The sequence below is a fragment of the Pseudorca crassidens genome, chromosome 17 (assembly GCF_039906515.1).
Source record: "Pseudorca crassidens isolate mPseCra1 chromosome 17, mPseCra1.hap1, whole genome shotgun sequence".
In the NCBI taxonomy this organism is placed as follows: domain Eukaryota; kingdom Metazoa; phylum Chordata; class Mammalia; order Artiodactyla; family Delphinidae; genus Pseudorca; species Pseudorca crassidens.
The window spans coordinates 17,817,394-17,838,834 of NC_090312.1; positions in this window are offsets into that span (position 1 = coordinate 17,817,394).

The window sequence follows — 21,441 nt, forward strand, 5'->3', positions numbered from 1 at the left end:
GAGAAGCTAAAGATACCTTGGGGTATTGTCTTGATATTTAAGAAAACATTCAAAATTAAGTCTTTTGCTCAATTAGCAGACCACCTCAGTGAAAATATACTCCTTCAAGTGAACATATTTACCACTTAATTAGAGATCTTACCAGAACCTGTTTTTCCTTACGTCTTTTGTTTGCCAAATTCCTTTTGCTTTACTTTTCAATGGATGGTAGCTATTCTCTCACAAATGCTGTGCCCACAGTGGGGAAACAACATTCCTACACTTTTTCTTTATCTTTCTATGCTTAATTTTTTTAACAGAACTTATTTTTTTAGAGCAATTTTAAGTTCACAGCAAAATTGAATGGAAAGTACAGAGTTTCTATTATGTCCCCTGCTCCCCTCTCCCACATACACCCTCCCCTGCCATCAACATTTCACACTGGAGTGGTATATTTGTTATAATCAATGAGCCTACACATCATTATAACCCAAATCCACAGGTTATATTAGATACGCTTATGGTGTTTACATTCTAAGCATTTTGACAAATACAAAATGACATGTATCTACCATTATAGTATCGTATAGAATAGTTACACTGCCCTAAAAATCCTCTGTGCTCTGTCTATTCATCCTTCCCGGGCCCCCAACCCCTGGCAACCACTGATTTTTTTACTGTCTCCATACTTGTACTTTTTTCCAGAATGTCATATAGCTAAATCATATAGTATGTAGCTTTTTCACTTAGTAATATGCATTTAAATTTCCTTCATGTCTTTTCACAGCTTGATAGCTCATTTCTTTTTAGTGCTGAATAATATTCTGTTGTATGGACGTACCACAGTTGATTTATCCATTCATTTACCGAAAGACATCTTAATTGCTTCCACATTTTGGCACTTATGAATAAAGCTGCTATAAACATTTGTGTGCAGGTTTTTGTGTGGACACAACTTTTCAACTCATTTGAATAAATACTAAGGAGGGTGATAGCTGGATAGTGTGATGTAAGATTATGTTTAATTTTGTAAGAAATTGCCAACCTATCTTCTAATGTGGCTGTACCATCTGGCTTTCCCACCAGCAATAAATGTGTGTTCCTGTCGCTCCACATTTGTGTATTGTTAATGTGCTAGATTTTGGCCAAGCTAATAGGTATGTAGTGGTGTTGCATTGTTGTTTTAATTTGTAATTCCTTAATGACATATAACGCAGAGCATCTTTACAAGTGCTTGTTTGCCATCTGTATATCTTCTTTAGTGAGATATCACTTCAGAGATTTTGCCCTTTTTTTTTTCTTTTTTTTTTTGCGGTACGTGGGCCTCTCACTGTTGTGGCCTCTCCCGTTGCGGGGCACAGGCTCTGGACGCGCAGGCTCAGCAGCCATGGCTCACGGGCCCAGCCGCTCCTAGGCATGTGGGATCTTCCCGGACCGGGGCACGAACCCATGTCCCCTGCATCGGCAGGCGGACTCTCAACCACTGCGCCACCAGGGAAGCCCGATTTTGCCCATTTTTTACTCAAGTTTGTCCATTTTCTTATTGTTGAGTTTCAAGAGTTCTTTCCATATTTCAGATAACAATCTTTAACAGATATGTCTTTTGTAAACATTTTCTCCCAGTCTGTGACTTGTCTTCTCATTCTCTTGATCTTTATTTTTTATATATGTTTTCTATGTGTAGAAGAAACATGGGTTTATTTACGAAATTTTGGGTAATATAGATAATTTATATGGGAAAAGTGATACATAAAATGTCCTCCGTCGTAACTGGCTTGTTATCTGGTCTATCACTAAAGGACCCTCAACTTTACAGGAAGCCAAGTAATGTTTCCTTCAGGCGGGACAGACACACAGACAAACTAGGAGCTCTCAGAATAAAAAAGAATATTCCTGCAACTATAGGGTAGGTCAGGCTAAACCTGGAGAAGTAAACTGAATAATTATTCATTCTTAATATCTCTAGGCAAGCTGATAGAGACAATTAGATATTTCTGGCACACAAATTATTACCCCAGAGGACATATAAAATCTCCAGAAAAGGAGTCATTTTTGACTCTTAGTATACTTTAGGACTATTTTATTAACCACACCCTAGGAAGTTCTTCATGTATTATCAGCAGTTCTTAACTGTGCTCATGTAAATAAAGAGGCAAGTAAAAGAAAATACCAAATGAATCATACTGATTCAGAAGATTGTCAAATTAATGAATGCTGTGAAATCTTTGCCTTGAGACAAGAACTTGAACACAAGCAGAACGAAGATCTGGCCCTGCTCTCATAGAAGTCAGGACTCCACATACTATGTCAGAGAGAGAGAGGAGGGGGGAGAGAGAGAGAGAGAGAGAGAGAGAGAGAGAGAAAGAGAGAGAGAGAGAGAGAAACATTTGCACTCTGAGACAAACCAAAGCAAAATAAAACAAATAAAATAAGCACACAGAAAAGTATTATTCTGTCAATCACTAGCTCCAAAATAAATACAAACTTGAACTTTTTCTTACAATGTTAATTAAACAAACATTACCCTTGTAGATATAATAATTATGTGAAAAGAACTGCTGTTTTTTTCCTCCATGAAAAGAAAATCAATAATCTTTGTAATCCTTATAAGATCTTTTTTCCTTTAAATTTTATTTGTATTAAAAAATGTCTGACATCTTCCATGTTACAATTACAAAATTAAAACCAGTATTTAAAAGTAAAACAGAATTGAAATAGTACAGACCAAAAACAAGTGTCTGGCACAGGATCCCAAGCTATTAATTTGACAACATGTTTCTTGAGCACCTTTGCCATACTAGGCACTAGGAATGAATCTGTGAACAAAAATACAGTGACAAAAACATAAGGGGGTAAACATGAAGTATGATGACATTTCACATCAGATGGTTGGAGAAAATCTCTCAGATAAAGTGAGATCTGAGCAGAGATGTGAATAAAAGAGAAAGTTAAACAAGCAGAAACCTGACAAGAAGATTTCTAGTACAATGAACATTCAAATCCCTGAGGAGTTTGCCATATTGAAGGTACAGCATAGAGGCCAGCATGGCTAGACCAGAGTGAGAGTGGCTGAAAGTGGCTTGAGATGGGCCAGAACCAGATCACATAGAACTTTGTAGGTCATGGCCAAGATTTCAGATTGTCTTCAATTTAATGAGAAGCCATTGGTACTCAACAAATATTTGTAATTGATTGGAGCAATAATATATCAGGGGGAAAAAAGCTCTTAGTGTTGATACACATTTTCAATGGTCATCTAATCCAAGATTTCTCAGTCTTGGCACTATTGACATTTTGACCTAAACAATTGTTGTAGAGGCAGTGCTATGCATTGTAGGATGTTTAGCAACATCTCTGGCCTCTATCGCTCCATGGCGGTAACATACTTCTTCCAACTGTGGCAAACAAAACTGTCTTCAGACGATGACAAATGTCCACTTGCCCCAGTTGAGAACCACTGATCCAATCCAATCCATTTTACAGACTCAGTAGCTGTGAGGTTAAATCACTTACTTTAGGAAAACAAAGTCAGTTCTACCATTAAAGAAGGAACTAATAAAATTAGACACACACACATGCACACATATATGTTTTTAAACACATATAAAACACATCATCTAGTGTTTTCAACTACCTTGTGAGAGTGTTACCTTTATTCCCATGTATAGATAAATCACTTGACCCTCAGAAAGGTGAAGTGATTTGAAGTCCACTCGTGGCTTGAACTCAGATCTCTAAATTTCTGTCTACTTTAGTACTAAACTGTCAACTTAGGATGCATTTGAGAAGACAATAACAGAAGCTTCCTTGAGTGTTTTAGCAGAGCGTCATTCAATGCCAATTCAAGAGACTGGGAGACAGGGACCCCTGGTCGTCCAATCCCACTTTATTAGAAAGGAGAAATAAAAAAGAATTGGAAAGTTAATGCAAATTCTCATTTCCATTTGTTTAATCTAAAAATAGTACGAAAGATCTTACCCTATGACTGTGCCATACACCTGGGCTGCTGTGTGGTTTTTTGTTTGTTTGGTTGGTTGGTTGGTTTTTTTGGCGGTACACGGGCCTCTCACTGTTGTGGCCTCTCCCGTTGCGGAGCACAGGCTCTGGACGTGCAGGCTCAGTGGCCATGGCTCACGGGCCCAGCCGCTCCGCGGCATGTAGGATCTTCCCGGACCGGGGCACGAACCTGTGTCCCCTGCATCGGCAGGCGGACTCTCAACCACTGCGCCACCAGGGAAGCCCAGCTGCTGTGCTTTGACCAGAAGTTGTTTCAAAGGGGCCTGTCTGAAACCATATTGAAAGGAAATTCTCAGTCTCTGTGGTCTTCAATGAGAGAGGTGCTTATTCTACTTGTTTCTAATTCACCAGAGGTTTTATTACTTCAACTCCCGACAGATTATTGGGTGGATCTGGTAGGAGGGTTTCAAATCAAAACAATTTGTGGGTTGGGGGTTTAGAGTTTGTAGGACTATTATTTTCTCTGTCCTCCTCCTGAGAGAGACTGATGTGTCCAGGAAGCTGAGAGAGGCCTCTCTGCATCTCTGTTTACGGTACAGTATTGTGCCCTGATGGATGCATTCCTAAGTTGCTAAGTAACATAGAGGACTGGCATGGGGAGTGGGGCAGCGGTAGGAATGAGTGGCACAATAGCATTAAGATAGAAAGAGGCTGGGCAGAAACTGTTGGTGTCTCGCTCACGTCACATCAAATTTACTTCCACACACAGATGTCTGCTTACTACGAATCCCTGTGTCTCTGACCAAGGACTTCTTTTCACTGCTACAAAATGCCCTGGCGAGAGCAAGTACTAACAAAATCTTCTAAATACAGCTCTCAGATTTAAGAATAACATTCATGCATAATTCTTATAACCTGGCATTCTAAGTGAGTGAAAAATAAAAGAAATATTAGAGACCATACCAATAGGTAGAATGTGGCTTTATCATGGTAGCTTATTTAAGACCAAGAAGTGGAGGTGGTGAATGTGGGGAGGTGGTATCAGCCCGCCCATCTGCATAATGACTCACATAAATCTGAGTCTTCCAGGCTGACATGATATTTATGGTGCATCCTCTGTTAAAAGTGGCCAGATATGAATGCTAAGTATGAATTCACAGAGAGATATGAATGGACCAACAAATGGTCCAGTACAAAATTGAAAGCCTTTGCTTTTTTAAACAATTTTTAAATTGAAGTATAGTTGATTTACAATATCTTGTAAGTTTCAGTTGTAAAGCACAGTGATTCAGTTATATAGTTATATATCTATAATATAGTATATAGATTCTTTTTCATATTCCTCTCCATTATGGTTTATTACAGGATACAGAATATACTTCGTGTGCTATAGAGTAGGACATTGTTGTTTATTTTATATGCAGTAGTTTATATCTGCTAATTCCAAACTTTTAATTTATCCCTCCCCCCTTTCCCCTTTGGTAACCATAAGTTTATTTTCTGTGTCTGTGAGTCTCTTTCAGCTTTGGAAATAAGTTCATTTGTGTCTTTTTTTTCCTTTTAGATTCCACATGTAAGTGATATCATATGATATTTGTCTTTCTCTGTCTGACTTCACTTAGGATGATAATCTCTAGGTCTATCCATGTTGCTGCAAATGGCATTATTTCATTCTTTTTTATGGCTGAGTAATATTCCATTGTGTGCGTGTATGTGTGTGTGTGTGTGTGTGTGTGTGTGTATACACATACACATAAATATATATACATACCACATTTTCTTTATCCATTTATCTGTTGATGGACGTTTAGGTTGCTTCCTTGTCTTAGCTACTGTAAATAGTGCTGTGATGAACATTGAGGTGCATGTATCTTTTCAAATTAAGGTTTTCTCTGGATATATGCCAAGAGTGAGATTGCAGGATCACATGGTAACTCTATTTTCAGCTTTTTAAGGAACTTCCATACAGTTCTCCATAGTGGCTGCATCAATTTACATCCCCATCAACAGTGTAGGAGGGTTCCTTTTTCTCTACACCCTCTCCAGCATGCTTTTACTTCTGTTATGTTTGCACACACAAGTAGAGCTTCCTTCCAATTTAGCTCACACAGGGAAAGTGAGTTAGGCTAAGCTGGAGGACAGGATCAAGTACTCATGCTTTGGAGGGAAAAGCAGTGATCCTGGGGACAGGTGGAAGGGAAATCCATGGGGAAGCAAAGAGCAAAATCCACACACAGCTGAATTCATGTGTGACAGAGGCTTTCTCTGTGTTCCCAGGGTCATGGTTTGAACATGAGTTATTTAACCTGGGCTGCTGATCCAGCCTCTCCGTTCACCAGGGTGACTGGTAAGGAAGCTGAAACAAAGCAAACAGCAGGCCAGTCCTCACTCACTTCCCCAGTGATGGGTGCAATGCATTCTAATGGTTGTTTCAACTATGATCCTCCCTGGGCCACACAGGAACTAGCCTGAGCAAGACAGAGTGACGTAAAGAAATAAAGTGACTTTCCTATAGCACTGAGTTGTCCTTCTTGCTGGAGAAACAGATATTCCTCATTCTAGAAAAATCCGACACATAAATATCTAAGCATTCAGAGCACTTGCTTTGTTTTACAAAGTGATTCACAGCAGGTTCCCATTAAACTACCAGTGGAGAAATAGCCAGATAGGTTTATCGGATGCCTATAAGTAAGGCAAGGGGCATTTCATAAGCTTTTCCTACAAATTAAAAATGAAGGTTATCCTATAGGATCTAACCATATTTGATATTTAAGAATCAACATAATATTCAACTTAATAGTGATATTAAGTTTAATAATATTGAACAATTGACTTAATATTCAACTTAATAGTATTGATATTAAACTAGACTTTCCAGTATGTGGCCTTTTTTAGCATGGATTTTTCTGGAGAATCAAAAAAAAAAATTATTTGTGAAGAAAAAGAATCACCAGAGCCTAGTGTTTGTGATTCTGTTTAATTTTAAACACTCATTCAGAACAACATCAAGATTTTTTTTTCCCCCTTCTTTTCCTGTTCTCATGATTGATTTATAGATTAGGAAAATTGCCAATCTAATAATTTAAAATTCCATTTCTCCATTTCTGAACTGTTTCTCTGCTATGATACATAGGATGGATATTGGCCATAGGCCATACATTTATCTTCTAATTCCAACATCTCCCTCTTAGAGAGACCTCTAACTCCATCCCTACTGGAAGGGTAACCTTGAATCCAGGTTCACTGAAGCCTACATCCAAGTTGATCCTAATGGGACACTGCAAATGAGAGCAAAGTGTTCTTATTTTGGAGAACAGCAACTTAGTGGCCAAAAAAAAAACAGACCCACATTCTCTCTTCCTGAAATATCTTCACCTGGCTATGATCTATTCACTCCCTCATCTTCAAAACAATTTCTCCAATGTTACTATTATAGTAAGGCTGTTTCTAACCACACTACTTGAAATAACTTTCACTAGTACAGCCTATCTTGCAGATTTACCTCTTTTTCATCTTTCAGCACACTATGCATTTATTTAATTGTTATGTTTATCTTTTTTTCACCCCCAATAAAGGGTGCCTTTCACAAGGTCAGAGATTCTTGTCTGTTTTCTTCATTGCTATTTCCTTGGCTCCAGAGAGCGTGTAGCTTGTAATAGGCACTCAACACATGTAGAATATAAATGAATGAAAATTGCCATTATTCCTATTTTATACCTGAAAAAATAACAGCGGCGCTTAGGAAGGACAAATAATTTGTCAGCTGTATGGCTAGTGAAAGGTAAAGCAATTCTGAAGCCCCACAGTCTGTCTGCCTTCAAGCGCATGCCTCACTGATTACACTACATTGTTTCACAAGCTCTTCTCTGACTGTAATCATTCCACTTGCTAGATGGGCATTTTGTTTGGTTGTAAAGAAAATCCATTCTTTGGGCTTTTCGTTTCCTATCATTTCCTTATTAGTGGCCTAATTGACAAAGCCAGGGGTGTACTAGGTTCATATGTCATGAAGAAAAAACAAAACAAAACTATTTTGTGGGTTTGTTTTAATGTTAGGTTCACAAAGTGCAAAACAAGCTAGCCAAAAAATTTTGCATTATTTTGGAAACCCTTGCATAATCCATAGGGAAACAAAATACAAATGTTCTGGTTATTTTACATGGGGTTTCAATAATATTTGATGACTAGAGTCCGTAGGGCTTTTTCAAAAATAAGCAATGGGAAGTTGGGCTGAGTTAAGAGAGAAAGAGTTGCAACCCCTCCTGCACAATGCTCAATCTCAACAAGCTGCCTAATAAACCTTCTATGAAAGATTTTAAAATATGGCGACTTCTTTTATAAATCTCATAACATCAAAAATATCTTGAGATAAAAATGTTCCAAGTTCTAAATCTATGTAACAAACTACTGTTCCACCTAACTATGGGGGCGGTGGATTATTCTTCTTGGAGGACAATCATCCATCAAAAATAGGCCCCCTTCTCCCTGCTCATATCTTTTTTTGTTTGTTTGTTTGTTTGTTTTTGCGGTACGCGGGCCCCTCACTGTTGTGGCCTCTCCCGCTGCGGAGCACAGGCTCCGGACGCGCAGGCTCAGCGGCCATGACTCACGGGCCCGGCCGCTCCGCGGCATGTGGGATCTTCCCGGACCGGGGCACGAACCCGTGTCCCCTGCATTAGCAGGCGGACTCTCAACCAATGCTCCACCAGGGAAGCCCCCTGCACATATCTTTGAAGCTCCACAGGAGCCAGTCCCAACCTGGACTGACAAAATGCCAAGTGCCTAAGGACGAAGAGGTTCTCTCTACACCATTAGCGCCCTCATTTCTGGAGTCAATGAGCTCACCTCTTACAAAACTTGAAACCACAAGATCCATCTCCTGCCCTATAGCATAAAAAGGCCCTGTGAAGACTCAGGAATTATGACAAAGGCGTCTTTTTTTGTTGGTTCCATTTCAAAGAGTAACATGCACTTTCAGACTGGCGTTCTTGCTCTTGTTAACGTACCTCTAGATGATCAATGTCTCTTGTATCTGCAATGTTATTTATTAGGTTGAAAATTAAAATAGAAATTTAAAAATTTAAAAATTCAAATTAGAACAGGAAAAGATACTCCTAGTAATATACGACAACTTATCCAGTTCTAAGTCTTTAGTGGATGGATGTTTAATCAATCTAAACATGACATATAAACTTTGAAAACTACCTCAAGAATCACTTTCTCCAAGAAACTAAAATAAAAATTGCTTGCAGTGTGTAGGTATATGGTTTTAAATGTTGATAAGTCTGGGATGTCAATTTATGAGTAGCTTAGTAACTTAGCTATGCCATGTGATAGCTGGTATAGTGAAAAGAGATATTGAAATATAAAACAGCTGTGTTGGAATCACAGCTCTTTCAAGCCTAGGTTTTAAAATTGAGATTAATAATTGTTACTCTAAAGGATTGTTGCAACTGTTTGTGAATAATTATTGATAAGTGAATTTCTTCCGAAAATGTAGAAAATAAGGCTATGAGGTTTTGTTTAAAAACACAAGAATTGAAATTGTAGAGTTTTATGATGAAGAGTGACATCTTGGTATTTTTTTTCTGAAAAGGATAATTATTTAAATATGTAGTTATATTTAATGTGAAATCTATAAGACAACTCAATCTCTTTACAATTTATGGATGAGGAAATATGCTGCCCCTGTACAGTATGTATTGGGAATCTGTGGTATTGCTAAATAATCCTATCATAGATAAATTACCTAGTACATTTTAATTGTTATTTGATGAATTGTCTTCCTAAAATATTTTATATTTTTACCATTTTGTATTTATATTTGCTAGTAGTGACACTTATGGAAAAATACTCTACCTATCAGTGAAGTGGTCACAATCTGTGAGGTTGAAAAAAAAAGGAGGAAGCCACGAATATTATATTCAATCTCCGATAAGAGAATAGCTATGCCAAAGTGTTGCTTTAATCTGGGACATTTTCCTCTAAAATTCAGCTTCAACTAAGACAACATACTTCCCAGCCTTTTATAATAAAAGTTAGCAATTTTAATGTTTTTTTTTCCTTTTTAGACCCAGAAATGTATCAGTAAATTGGGCCTTATAGAAGCCAATCAAGGTATAGGTACATGCTGACAGGCTGATTGACTCAGAAACATAAATTTACTGCTGAGAACTCTGACCATAATTTCATTTCAGTTCAATGCACATTTACTCATCAAGGCCCTGAGCTATGTGTTTGCAGTAGAATTCTAAATATAGCCAATGGACCCTGGATGAGTTTACTGAATTACAGAAGAGATACTCCAACAAAGAAATAATTCAAAATAAGGTAGGAGATATAATCGTTTTCAGAGACAATTAATGGGAACATGGTGCAGCACTGACTAATCCTTAAAAAATCAGGGAGAAGTTAGATATATTTAAAGGCTCATTTTATTTCATATATATATATACATATACGTACATACATATATACATACATACATATAGATCTATATATGTGTGATATATATTATATAATCTTATCTGTGGAAAAATGAAGGGTGGATTAGCAGTCTTCTCCAGGTAATAAAAGTGATGGAAACATCCTTAGGTTCTTCAACTGCTCTGTGTTAAACCCTTATTGATCACCTTTTAAGTAGAATAAAAGGGATCAGTGGGATTACCGTGAAGGGCAGGGAGTCTTGAAGACTAAAAGTAGAGCTCACATGTCATGTATAGACTGCCTTAAACATTGTTTTGTTTAATATGATTTAAAATGAAAAATGAAACATTGAAGTCCAATAAGATTTTTTTTTTTCGTAATCGAGGTTGTTTTAAAATCCAAGACCAGTAAGTTACTGTGAGCTTCCTGCTGTGGTTAACTGTGAATAACCGTCACAGTTAAATCTCACAGACTGACAAAGTTTAGGCAGCTAAGATACATGATCCAGCTCTCCTGGCCTTATCTTACGTTTGGATCTGTTCACCTTTACAAAGTCACTCATCATGAGATTGACAAAGAGCCCGGTCCTCTCAAATTCCCAGTGTTTACTATAAACACAGGAAGTTCATAATTTTCAGAATTAAGCCTCACATGGAGCCTGTCTTCCGTGGGATGAATTCTGAAATTTCACAAACAACCCAAGTGAAAAATACTTGGAAGAACATGTACGCTGATGAATATCGTACTGATTCAAGCCCCATTAATTTAGAATCTGGAGTCATTCAAAGATTCTGTGTGACATACATCTTTTTATCTGCCTATGAAGAAAAATCTGATAAGCAAGTCAATAGTGCAAATAAAAGTTCCCAAGAGATATCTGACATACAAGAACTGACCAACTGTCTTTAAGTCGCTTTCCAACATGTGTTGTTAATTGGTGTTTTGTTATTTTAAGATAATTGTCATCACATGCTAGGTGGTTATTATCTGTGAGTAATCTGAAAGCTTCTGAAAGGCAAAAAAATGCAAGTGTTTATTGTTCTATATCATACTCATATTAACTTGTAGAGCACCATTCATCAAATCTTAGTTGAAATACCACAAATGAAAGCCTGAGGGGTGAACAGGTAGACAGTCATGAGCCTGAAAACAAAGGTATTTGTTTGACTCATCTTCTGTCTGAACTTCTGTGGTTTACACTGAGGTAGAGCTTACAAAGACTTTCTCTGAAAGAGGAAAAAACCTATAAATGCTAAGAGCTACTTGCATGCTTTCATATATGTCATATTATTTATAATCCTCTAACAAACACATGAAGTACATTTAGTAATTTCCACTAAATTGTTGTTAAGCAAATATCTCAAGGTTGAATAATAGTAAGTGGGGAAACCCATCTATGAATCCCTTCTGTGGTCTCCAAGGTGTATGGTTTTTGCACTCTGTCACACTGCATCCAGGGCACTGTTATTCACCTATTAAGAGCTGCTAGGGGATGGCTCTTCATCCAGGCCTTCAGTAGAACCCTTATCACATTTTGTCATAGTGGTTTGTGTATCCATTTCCTGCACTAAAATACAACTTCTTTATGGGCCACAGACCTTGTCTTCTTCAAGTTGGTATCTAGAGAAAGCAGTATATATCTTAGCCACTAGTGTGGCTAAATAGATTTTGATTAAATTAATATATTCAGAATTAGATAAACTAACCCAGAAGCTAGTCTCCAGTTTTCTGGGAGTGAGGTGGTACAGGAAAATGGGTTACATTTTGTAATGTTTATTTAAATACAAGAGCAAACTCTGTGGGCAGTGTTTCAATGCTGCTGATACTACCTGCCTTCCTCAGAAGACATCCTGTGAGTTCCACACACAGTGTAACAGGCGGAATTCCAAGTCCCCCAGAAATGCCTTAATCTTTTGAATACATAAATATATCTTTCTGGTGATTACGTATATTACACGGCAGAGTAGACCTTATGATAAGGGTGGGCCTAATCTAATCACATGAGCCACTTTAAAAGCAGAGAGTTTTCTCTGGCCAGTGGTAGAAGGAGGAAATCAGAGAGATTCAAAGCTTGAGGGGCGCTTGACTCACTGTTACTGGTGTGAAGATGGCGGGAACCACTGGAGAAGGAATGTGAGTGGCGTTAAAAAGCTGAGAGAGGCCCTACCGGACAGCCAGTGAGGAAACGGAATTCTGCCAACAGCCAGAATAACTTGGAAGAGGACCCCAAACTCCAGATGAGGTTGCAATCAGCCAACACCTTGGCATCAGCTTTGCGAAACCCCAAGCAGATAACCCTACAGAGCTCTGAACTAATAAATGGATGTTGTTTAAAACCCCCCCAAATTTGTGGTAACAGTAGAAAACCAATGCACAGGATGACACACTTTTTTCACGAGGACTAATTCCATAATAAATGATACTCACCATCCTCTTAAATGCAACTGTAATGAAACCTTTAAAATGAAAAATAAGTCGAGAACACAATCCCCATCCATTTCAAGGGGCTCAGCAGGAAAGACCTTCCTTACCCAGTTATAAATTCACATCGTGCAGCTATAGTTACTTTCCATCACATGACAATGAATGTATGCTCTAAGAATTTAATGTATTCTATAGGCTTCTGAGTGGCATCCATATTAAAGAGGCAAAAGCCTTTTGTGGGGAAGGGGGCTATTTTAATGATCTTTGAAAGAAGCTAAAGCCTTTTTTGTGGCCTTATTCAACTTCTCCCAAGACTTGCCTCAGACTCTGTCACATTGAGAAAATATACGTGACTTTCTTTTATTCTTTCATGTGTTTTGAGTTTAATAACATATGCTGTTTATATTTGGTTTCTATAGAGAGTTCCTTTTTGTCTTGTAAACAGTTGCAAAGTTTTACCTAGAGCTGTGTGGGTTTTCCCCACACAGAGTTTTCTAGGTAAAACTTCTCCTCCCCTTGGAAAGTCTGAGTAGTTCCAAGGATTAAAAGCGGCTTAACTTCAGCCATGATTTGTAATAGATAAATGCAGTTCTTGCTCCATTTTGGCTCTTTGGGATAGTCTGAAATTAACCTGTTGTCTTATTCTTTCCTCACTGTCTACGTCTTAATAGTCGCTCCTATTCAGGTTTCATTGACTTGTCAGAAAGTACTCGTAAGTGAATCTGCAATATGAAATAAGGCCCAAAGGTCAAGTTATTCTCCTTCCAAATGAGCTAGATGCTTCTGGAAAGGGAAATCAACGCCTTTCTCTTAAGGAGAGTTACTGAACTACTCAGATAACACATGCTATTTCTTTGTGGTTACTAAACATCCTCATTTTTCAGGTTAGGGCACTGACACTCAAAGAGATTGAAACATTTGTCAAAAATCTGCAGATGCTAAGGATCTACATAGAGCTTAATCCAAGACAACTGTACATTGCTGGCACTTAGATAAGGGTTAGGCCTCATAAATTGCCACAGGACTGCATACATGTTGTCTCCCAGGTAATGTTCTGTCCTTGACTCTGACACTTTGATATCTATTGTGAGAGAACATGAGAGTTCCCTTGATCTCAACATCGAATATATTAGCTATAGAACTATATAGCCATCTGAATGCTTTTACTATTTCACCTAAGATTCTTCTTGAAAATAATATGTTCTATTATCCCCTCATGTTATAGGTCTGTGCTGTTTAGATTTTGGTTAAATTTCTGAAAATTAAATAAAAATTAAAATGTAGCTCTTCAGTCACACTAGCCACTTTTTGAGGGTTCGATAGCCACATGTGGCCATTGGATACCATATTGGATAATGCAGATTTACAGAACATTTCCGTCTTTGCAACATGTGGACAACACCCTTATAGAGCCATAGTGACACTAATTAAACAGTGGGTGAATTGCTGGGTAGGCACTGGAAATTTAAAAAGAAGTAAATCATCTTATTGAGCCTAAGGTCTATAGTGTTTCAAAGTTCACAGTTCTTTTATGCTACTAAACATTAAAAAGTGATTTTTTTCAGAGTTTCTTGTAGCAGGCCCTATCCAGTTCTATTTGAGAAAGATATGGGGGAGAACTTGCATTTCCTTTTATCACGGCTTCAGGTTTTAATCATATACCTTAACTGCCACCATGAATAGTCTCATCGTTTTAAATTTCCTTCTTAAAATCAGTTTATCAAGTGCTCACTGAACCTAAAATTTGAAATATAAAGCTTAATTAGATAATATCCCCTAATCAACATTTACCTTTACTCCTAGCTAATTCCTAACTATCCCTTGAATCTCAGGACAAATGCCAATTCTTCTGGGAAGCCATTCCTGATTCTTTAGAAACTAAGTTAGGTGCCCTTGCTCTGCATACCCATCATAACTCAAACTTGTCTTATCATAATACTCATCTCCCCTTATTCTCAATTTTAATATCATCAGTTGCCTTTCCTCCCCACTTAAACAGTGAGCACCACATGGGCATGAGCTCTGCGTGCCCTGTTCATCATTGGATTTCAAACTCCTAGAGCAGCGTTGGGCACTTGGTAGGGATTTTTGACGTGTTTTACTCTTGAATAGTTTTTGGGTTTGTTTTGAGAATATAGGCAAAAGTTAGCTTTTTCAACATATTAGGTACCCTATCTACCCATCACAATATCATTTCTAACAACAGTTAAAAAGAATATTGACTTTAGTTACACTGAGAAAAATACTATGTCTTAGTTGTGTCTTCTAATGTAAAAACAAAAACAAAAAACATAATACAGAGCATTTTTTCCAGAAAATTTAAAGCAGCAGGAATAGCATGCTAAAAAGGGCATTGGAAGCAAAGGACCCAATTTAGATTTTTTTTTTTTCCTTTGGCTGCTGCCAAATTTGCTTTGTGACCTTCATCCCATCAATAGATCTTTGTTCTCTAGCATCCTCATCTGTAAACTGGGCATCAGTAAGTCTACCCCACAGGGCTTCCAAAAGAATTAAATTAAATAATGCAGGATTAGTGTCAAATGCATAGTAGAATGCCCAACAAGTATCAGTGTCTTACCTGTTTTCATATACTTAGAGACTGACCCTGTAGAAAATTATTGGTAGTTTGTTTTGTTTCATTTTTCTTCCTCTTCCTCTTTGGTTTCTTTTAGAGATTCTTAAAATTTATTTAATTTTCACTCTTTCTTGTGTGTGTATCTTAATATCAGATCTTCCTCTTTCAATCCATTTCTCCCCCAGTAGCATCCTCCCTTTGTCTGGCTCAGCTGATGACATACAGAATATAACTGAGCACTGACCTCTGGCACAAATAAGCATCTGTCATGCACATTTAGGGTATTACATTGCCTGTAATCCCTTCCAGCTCACAATTCTAAATTACTTTTGAAATTTCTGTGTAATTTCAAGTTGGTAGGTTAAAATTGCAATTTTATTTTGGCAGATAATGTGTTTTAAAATGAGGTCTTCTTTACGTGTATATTAGTTTCCTCATATAGCCGAGTAACTTTTTGTTTGTCCTTAACCACACCAGAAATTAGAAACTATGACTTACTTAGCAAAAGTTCATTTACTTTCTGGGAGAAGCTTAAAATCTTACATTTATTTTGTATTGTGTTCATATTGTGCTGGTTGTAAAGGTACTGTGATGTCTTGGTTTTTTTTTTTTTTTTTTTTTTGGAAAAAAAAAGGAACGGAAGAAGTCCTTTGAAAGCCATTGCTTTCAAAATTATTACTTTCTTGAAAGTTATTTATTTTTCTTTTTTGCCCTTACTTAGCTTTTGATGTCTGTGGTAGTCTGAATAATGGATCTCCAAAGAAGGTCACATTCTGAGACTCAAAATCTGTGAATATGTTCTCTTTCATGGCAAAAATGACTTTGCAAATGTGATGAATTTAAGGATACTGAAATGAGGAGATTATCCTAGATTATCCAGGTGGATTCAGTGTAATCACAAGGGTTTTTAAAAGAGGAAGGCAGGAGGGTCAGAATCAGAGACAGACACGTGACAATTGAAGCAGAGGTTGGAGTGATATAGGGCCATGAACCAAGGTACGAAGGTTGGAAGATGGAAAAAGCAAGCAGCTTCTGTCCTGGAGCCTGCAGAATAAACAGAATTCTGACACCTTGATTTTAGCCCTGTAAGACTCATTTCAGATTTCTGATGCCCAGAACTCTAAGATAAAAATTTGTATTGATTTAAGCCATTAAGTTTTTGATAATTCATTATGGCACCAGTATGAAACCAATACAATGTCTGAAAAAAGAGGATTTTTCTTTAATTGTTTCAAAAGTCAAAAACCAGCTAAAAACTCAAAAATGTACCTTTAATGTCAAAGTGGGCTACGTGTGCCTATAAGCACACATCTTCCACAAACTGCTGGACCTGAGCATTTGAGTTGAAGGAATCCTTTATTCCTATAAGAAGGGGGCAGATACCAAGTATATTCTGGAATGTGAGTACTAAATAGTTTGGCACAACCCTCTGAGAACTAATATATGGAGAATACATATGTACTTATATGTCTATTTTCAATTGTTTCTGAGCTAATATGCAAAGCTTTCCTTTCTTCCTATACTAAAAATCATTTGAGGAAAGTTTTGCTGTGCCCCAAATTTATTTGTTGACTGAGAGGCTTGGGGGAGCTCAGTAGACATTTAAATAAACGAGGTTGAATGAAGTCAGTTTTGACAGCTGCAGTTAGGGACATTCTTGGGGGAAAAAGAAAGACAATTTTACATTTTAAGCATAGTCAAATTGCCCTATTAAACATCTACAGCACACCCTTTGGGGGGAAAATAATTCTCTCCTCACTAGCTTCACCGACTTTTCATAATAGTATTAATGAAATTTAATCAAACAAAGTACATTACTAAGCAGTTAGCTTGGTTACCCTTGGGGGACCTGTGAAAATGTGTTTGGAACTTCACATGCCACGTAATAGCTCAATTTATTTTGTCCATTGTCATTGACTCTTGGGCTCATGAATTAAACCTCTCTGAGTCTGGGAACAGTACGTGATTTTGAAGATTCTTTCCTATTCTAAACATTCATTGATGCTATGATTTCATTTTAACTTACTTTATAAAGCAAACAACCCAATCAAAAAGTGGGCAGAAGATCTAAATAGACATGTCTCCAAAGAAGACATACAGATGGCCAAAAAGCACATGAAAAGATGCTCAACATCACTAATTACTAGAGAAATGCAAATCAAAACTACAGTGAGGTGTCATCTCACACCAGTCAGAATGGCCATAATAAAAAAATCTACAAAAAATAAATGCTGGAGAAGGTGTGGAGAAAAGGGAACCCTCCTACACTGTTGGTAAATTGGTACAGCCACGATGGAGAGCAGTATGCAGGTTCTTTAAAAAACCAAGAATAGAGCTACCATATGATCCAGCAATCCCACTCCTAAGTATATACCTGGAGAAAACCATAATTGGAAAAGATACATGCACTCCAATGTTCATTGCAGCACTATTTACAATAGCCAGGACATGGAAGCACCTAAATGTCTATAAATGGATGAATGGGTAAAGATGTGGTACATATACACAATGGAATATTACTCAGCCATAAAAAAGAATGAAATAATGCCATTTGCAGCAACCTGGATGGACCTGGAGATTGTCATACTAAGTGAAGTCAGACAGAGAAAGACAGATATCATATGATATCACTTATATGTGGAATCTAAAAATAATGGTCAGGGCTTCCCTGGTGGCACAGTGGTTGAGAGTCTGCCTGCTGATGCAGGGGACACGGGTTCATGCCCCGGTCCGGGAAGATCCCACATGCCGCGGAGCGGCTGGGCCCGTGAGCCATGGCCGCTGAGCCTGCGCGTCCGGAGCCTGTGCTCTGCAACGGGAGAGGCCACAACAGTGAGAGGCCTGCGTACTGCAAAAAAAAAAAAAAAAAAAAAGGTACAAATGAACTTATTTACAAAACAGAAATAGAGTCACAGATGTAGAAAACAAACTTGTGGTTACCAAAGGGGAAACGATAGGGGAGGAATAAATTGGGAGATTGGGATTGACATATATACACTACTATATATAAAATAGGTAACTAATAAGAACCGACTGTATAGCACAGGGAACTCTACTCAATACTCTGTAATGACCTATATGGGAAAAGAATCTAAAAAAGAGCAGACATATGTATATGTATAACTGATCCACTTTGCTGTACACCTGAAACTAACACAACATTGTAAATCAACTATACTCCGATAAAAATTAATTTTAAAAAAACCAATTTGAGGAAAAATTAACAAACTCTAGCTAATATCAATACATAGCCTCCTAAGGAAATCTTCCCTGACTTCTCTGTGTTAAGTTTACGTGACCCTCTGTGTTCCATTAACAACCTCAACAATCCTCTATTATACGCATGTCCATCTTTTATTCGAAATATCTCCTTATGGGTCTGCCTTTCTCTTTGGGCTATAAGCTCTCAAGGGCACAGATCAAGTCTAATTTGTTTTTGTTTATTATGGAGCCTCAAATAAACACACAATATATTGTGTGTTTATATACATTTGCTGAACAGTTTCTTTCCCCACTCCCTTCCTCTTATTGAGGGTCATCAGATGCCTTCTCTGAGTCAAGCGAAATACCTTCTACTTAAATCTCTCACCCTTTTGTGTTCAACAGCGAAGGACTCTTCATAATACCCAATTTCCTGCTTTTTTTTTTTTTTTTTGGTTTCAAACACATCAAAACCCTTATACAATGATTTCAAGCCCCCTTTGTAATCTGTAAAAACAAACATCAAGAGTCCATGCTTTCTATCATTATCTAAGTCTCTGCCAGCCTTTCAGATTATTAACAATTAAGCCACTTTCTTAGCAGAGATCACAAATTTTGCTGAAGCACTTATTGCCTTTGGTGAAATGGCGATAGTCTTTGGTTTTACTACCTGTAAATAATCTGGGAAACATGATTCGGATGTTTCCCTCTTTTATAAGTCTGTATTTTCAACTCTGATTGTGCTGGTGGAGGCTACCTTTGATAACTAAGCAGAAGGCAGAGAGGGTTTGAAAGAAGGAAGCAAACAAACCCATGTGTGCTTAGAGTCATTGCCTTTGGATTCCAGATTTTCTCTGTGGCTAAAGCCCAAATAAGTATGCTTTTGATGAGCTGCCATTTTGGTTCTCCGAGATGTGCCCACAATATGCCTTTAAAATGTAGTCCAAATTGTGTATTTCTGAGTATTTGACATTGTTTTCCTTGAATCTATTTTAGGGGTTAGTCAGCCATTGGATATTCTAACAGCTTGTCTAATTTCTCTTTGTCAATCCATCCAGTGGCCACTACAATATAGGCATTCAATACATAATACAAAATTAGCCAACAGTGTCACTTCTGCTTAGGGGAGTTTGACTATTCCAATGCTTTACACTAGAATCAGAAAGCTTAGCCTTGCCCTGGGCTGAGCCCCAGAATCAACATGAAGCCTTAAATGACTCATTTTTTTTCAAGGATTCAATTTCCTCATTTCTTAAAGTTAATGGAAAATATGCCCAACTTGAGCTACAGTATAAAACTTGCTATGATGTAGGCACCTAGTATTCCAAAGAGATTGAGTAATTATTCCTCTTCCCGATTTAAATGTATTTGATCATCTAGTTCCACTCTGTAGGGAACGTAATGGTATGTATATAAACTTGCTCACGACTAAGCAAGACCAAATTAAGAAGCTTTTGCTGGTTGCTTTCTCAGAAGGGAAGGGCAGAACCATTTTTCGTGGAATGATGCCTGGCACTGGAGGACCAGAGCCCATCTTCTGTTATGGCTCATGCCACGCTCTGTCCAACCCATCACTATCTTTTATCAACATAAGGAACCTCCTTACATACACGGAGGCCTCTCTAAGTACCCATTAAAGAAGCCAGACTGTCGCACTGCATCACATCGTTCTTTTTAAACTTTCTGCTTGGAACTTATCACTGTGTGACATTTTTTCTTGTTTATTCACAAAATATTTCATTCTTCCTTTAAAATATAAGCTTAAGGAAATCAGGAACCTTGTCAGCCTGGTTTATTGTTGACTCAAGAGTGCCTTAGAATAGTGTTTGGCATTTAGCAAAAACTCAATTCAGGTATGGTGACTGTTAATCGTTCTTTAAGAACATAGCTAAATATAGCTAAAATCTAACCACTTCACACAAAACCTTGCCATCATCTTGAATTACTAGGATGTAATTGAGATAACTCATCAATGCAGTAACAGTGATTGTCACCATCACTCTACTCCAGTGACTACTTCTGTTTCCATATCTGTGACCTAAGCGTCACTCTTAGTCTACATTTAAATATGCGAAAGCCTAGATTACTTTTTCTAACCTATTTATCTTTTCTTCCATTTCTCTTACTTCCTTAGTACCACTCATGTCCTTTGCACCCCACTTTTCTTCCATTCTATGGATACACACTTCCTGTCTTCACTCCCTTCCCCACAGTCCATGACTTCAATCACAAAGTTCTTCTCTTGGTCCTCTTATCTTCCCACTCTTCTTTTCTGGACAACGGAATCACTCATAGCTCTAAATACTATCTTAGCATAGTGAATTCCCAATTTTTTTTATTTTGCAACTTTTTGTTCATTTCTTCACCAGACAATTTATATGCCTCCATTAGAACATGATGACTCCCTAAAGAGAAAAAAATGGATGAATAAAATAAGCAATGAATCCCAAATTTATGTAAGTAATGCTAACGTCTTTCCAGAGTATTGCCAATTAATAATTAGACATTCAAGACTGTAGCTAAAATAGGAGTATTTTAAGAAATAGCCTGTATTTCATTTTTAGTTCTTTTATCCTAGGGCTTGATGGAGATAGTAAATAATGATCCTATTCCCCATCAAAGCTCAAAAATATTGAGAAACACAGAGGTCAAGCAGATGGAGTATGGTAACAGTAGCTTGTCTAATATTATAGCCAAATTTAAATATATACCCACCTACACGAATTCCTTCCTAGAAGTCTACTCTCATAAACATATGTCATGGAGGATCAGAGATGAACTGGGGCTTCTTATAAGAATTTGAATACCAAAGGGAAAAGGGAATTCAGTCATGCATGCTCAGTACCTTTTATAAACTTCACTGATCAAATAATTCATCT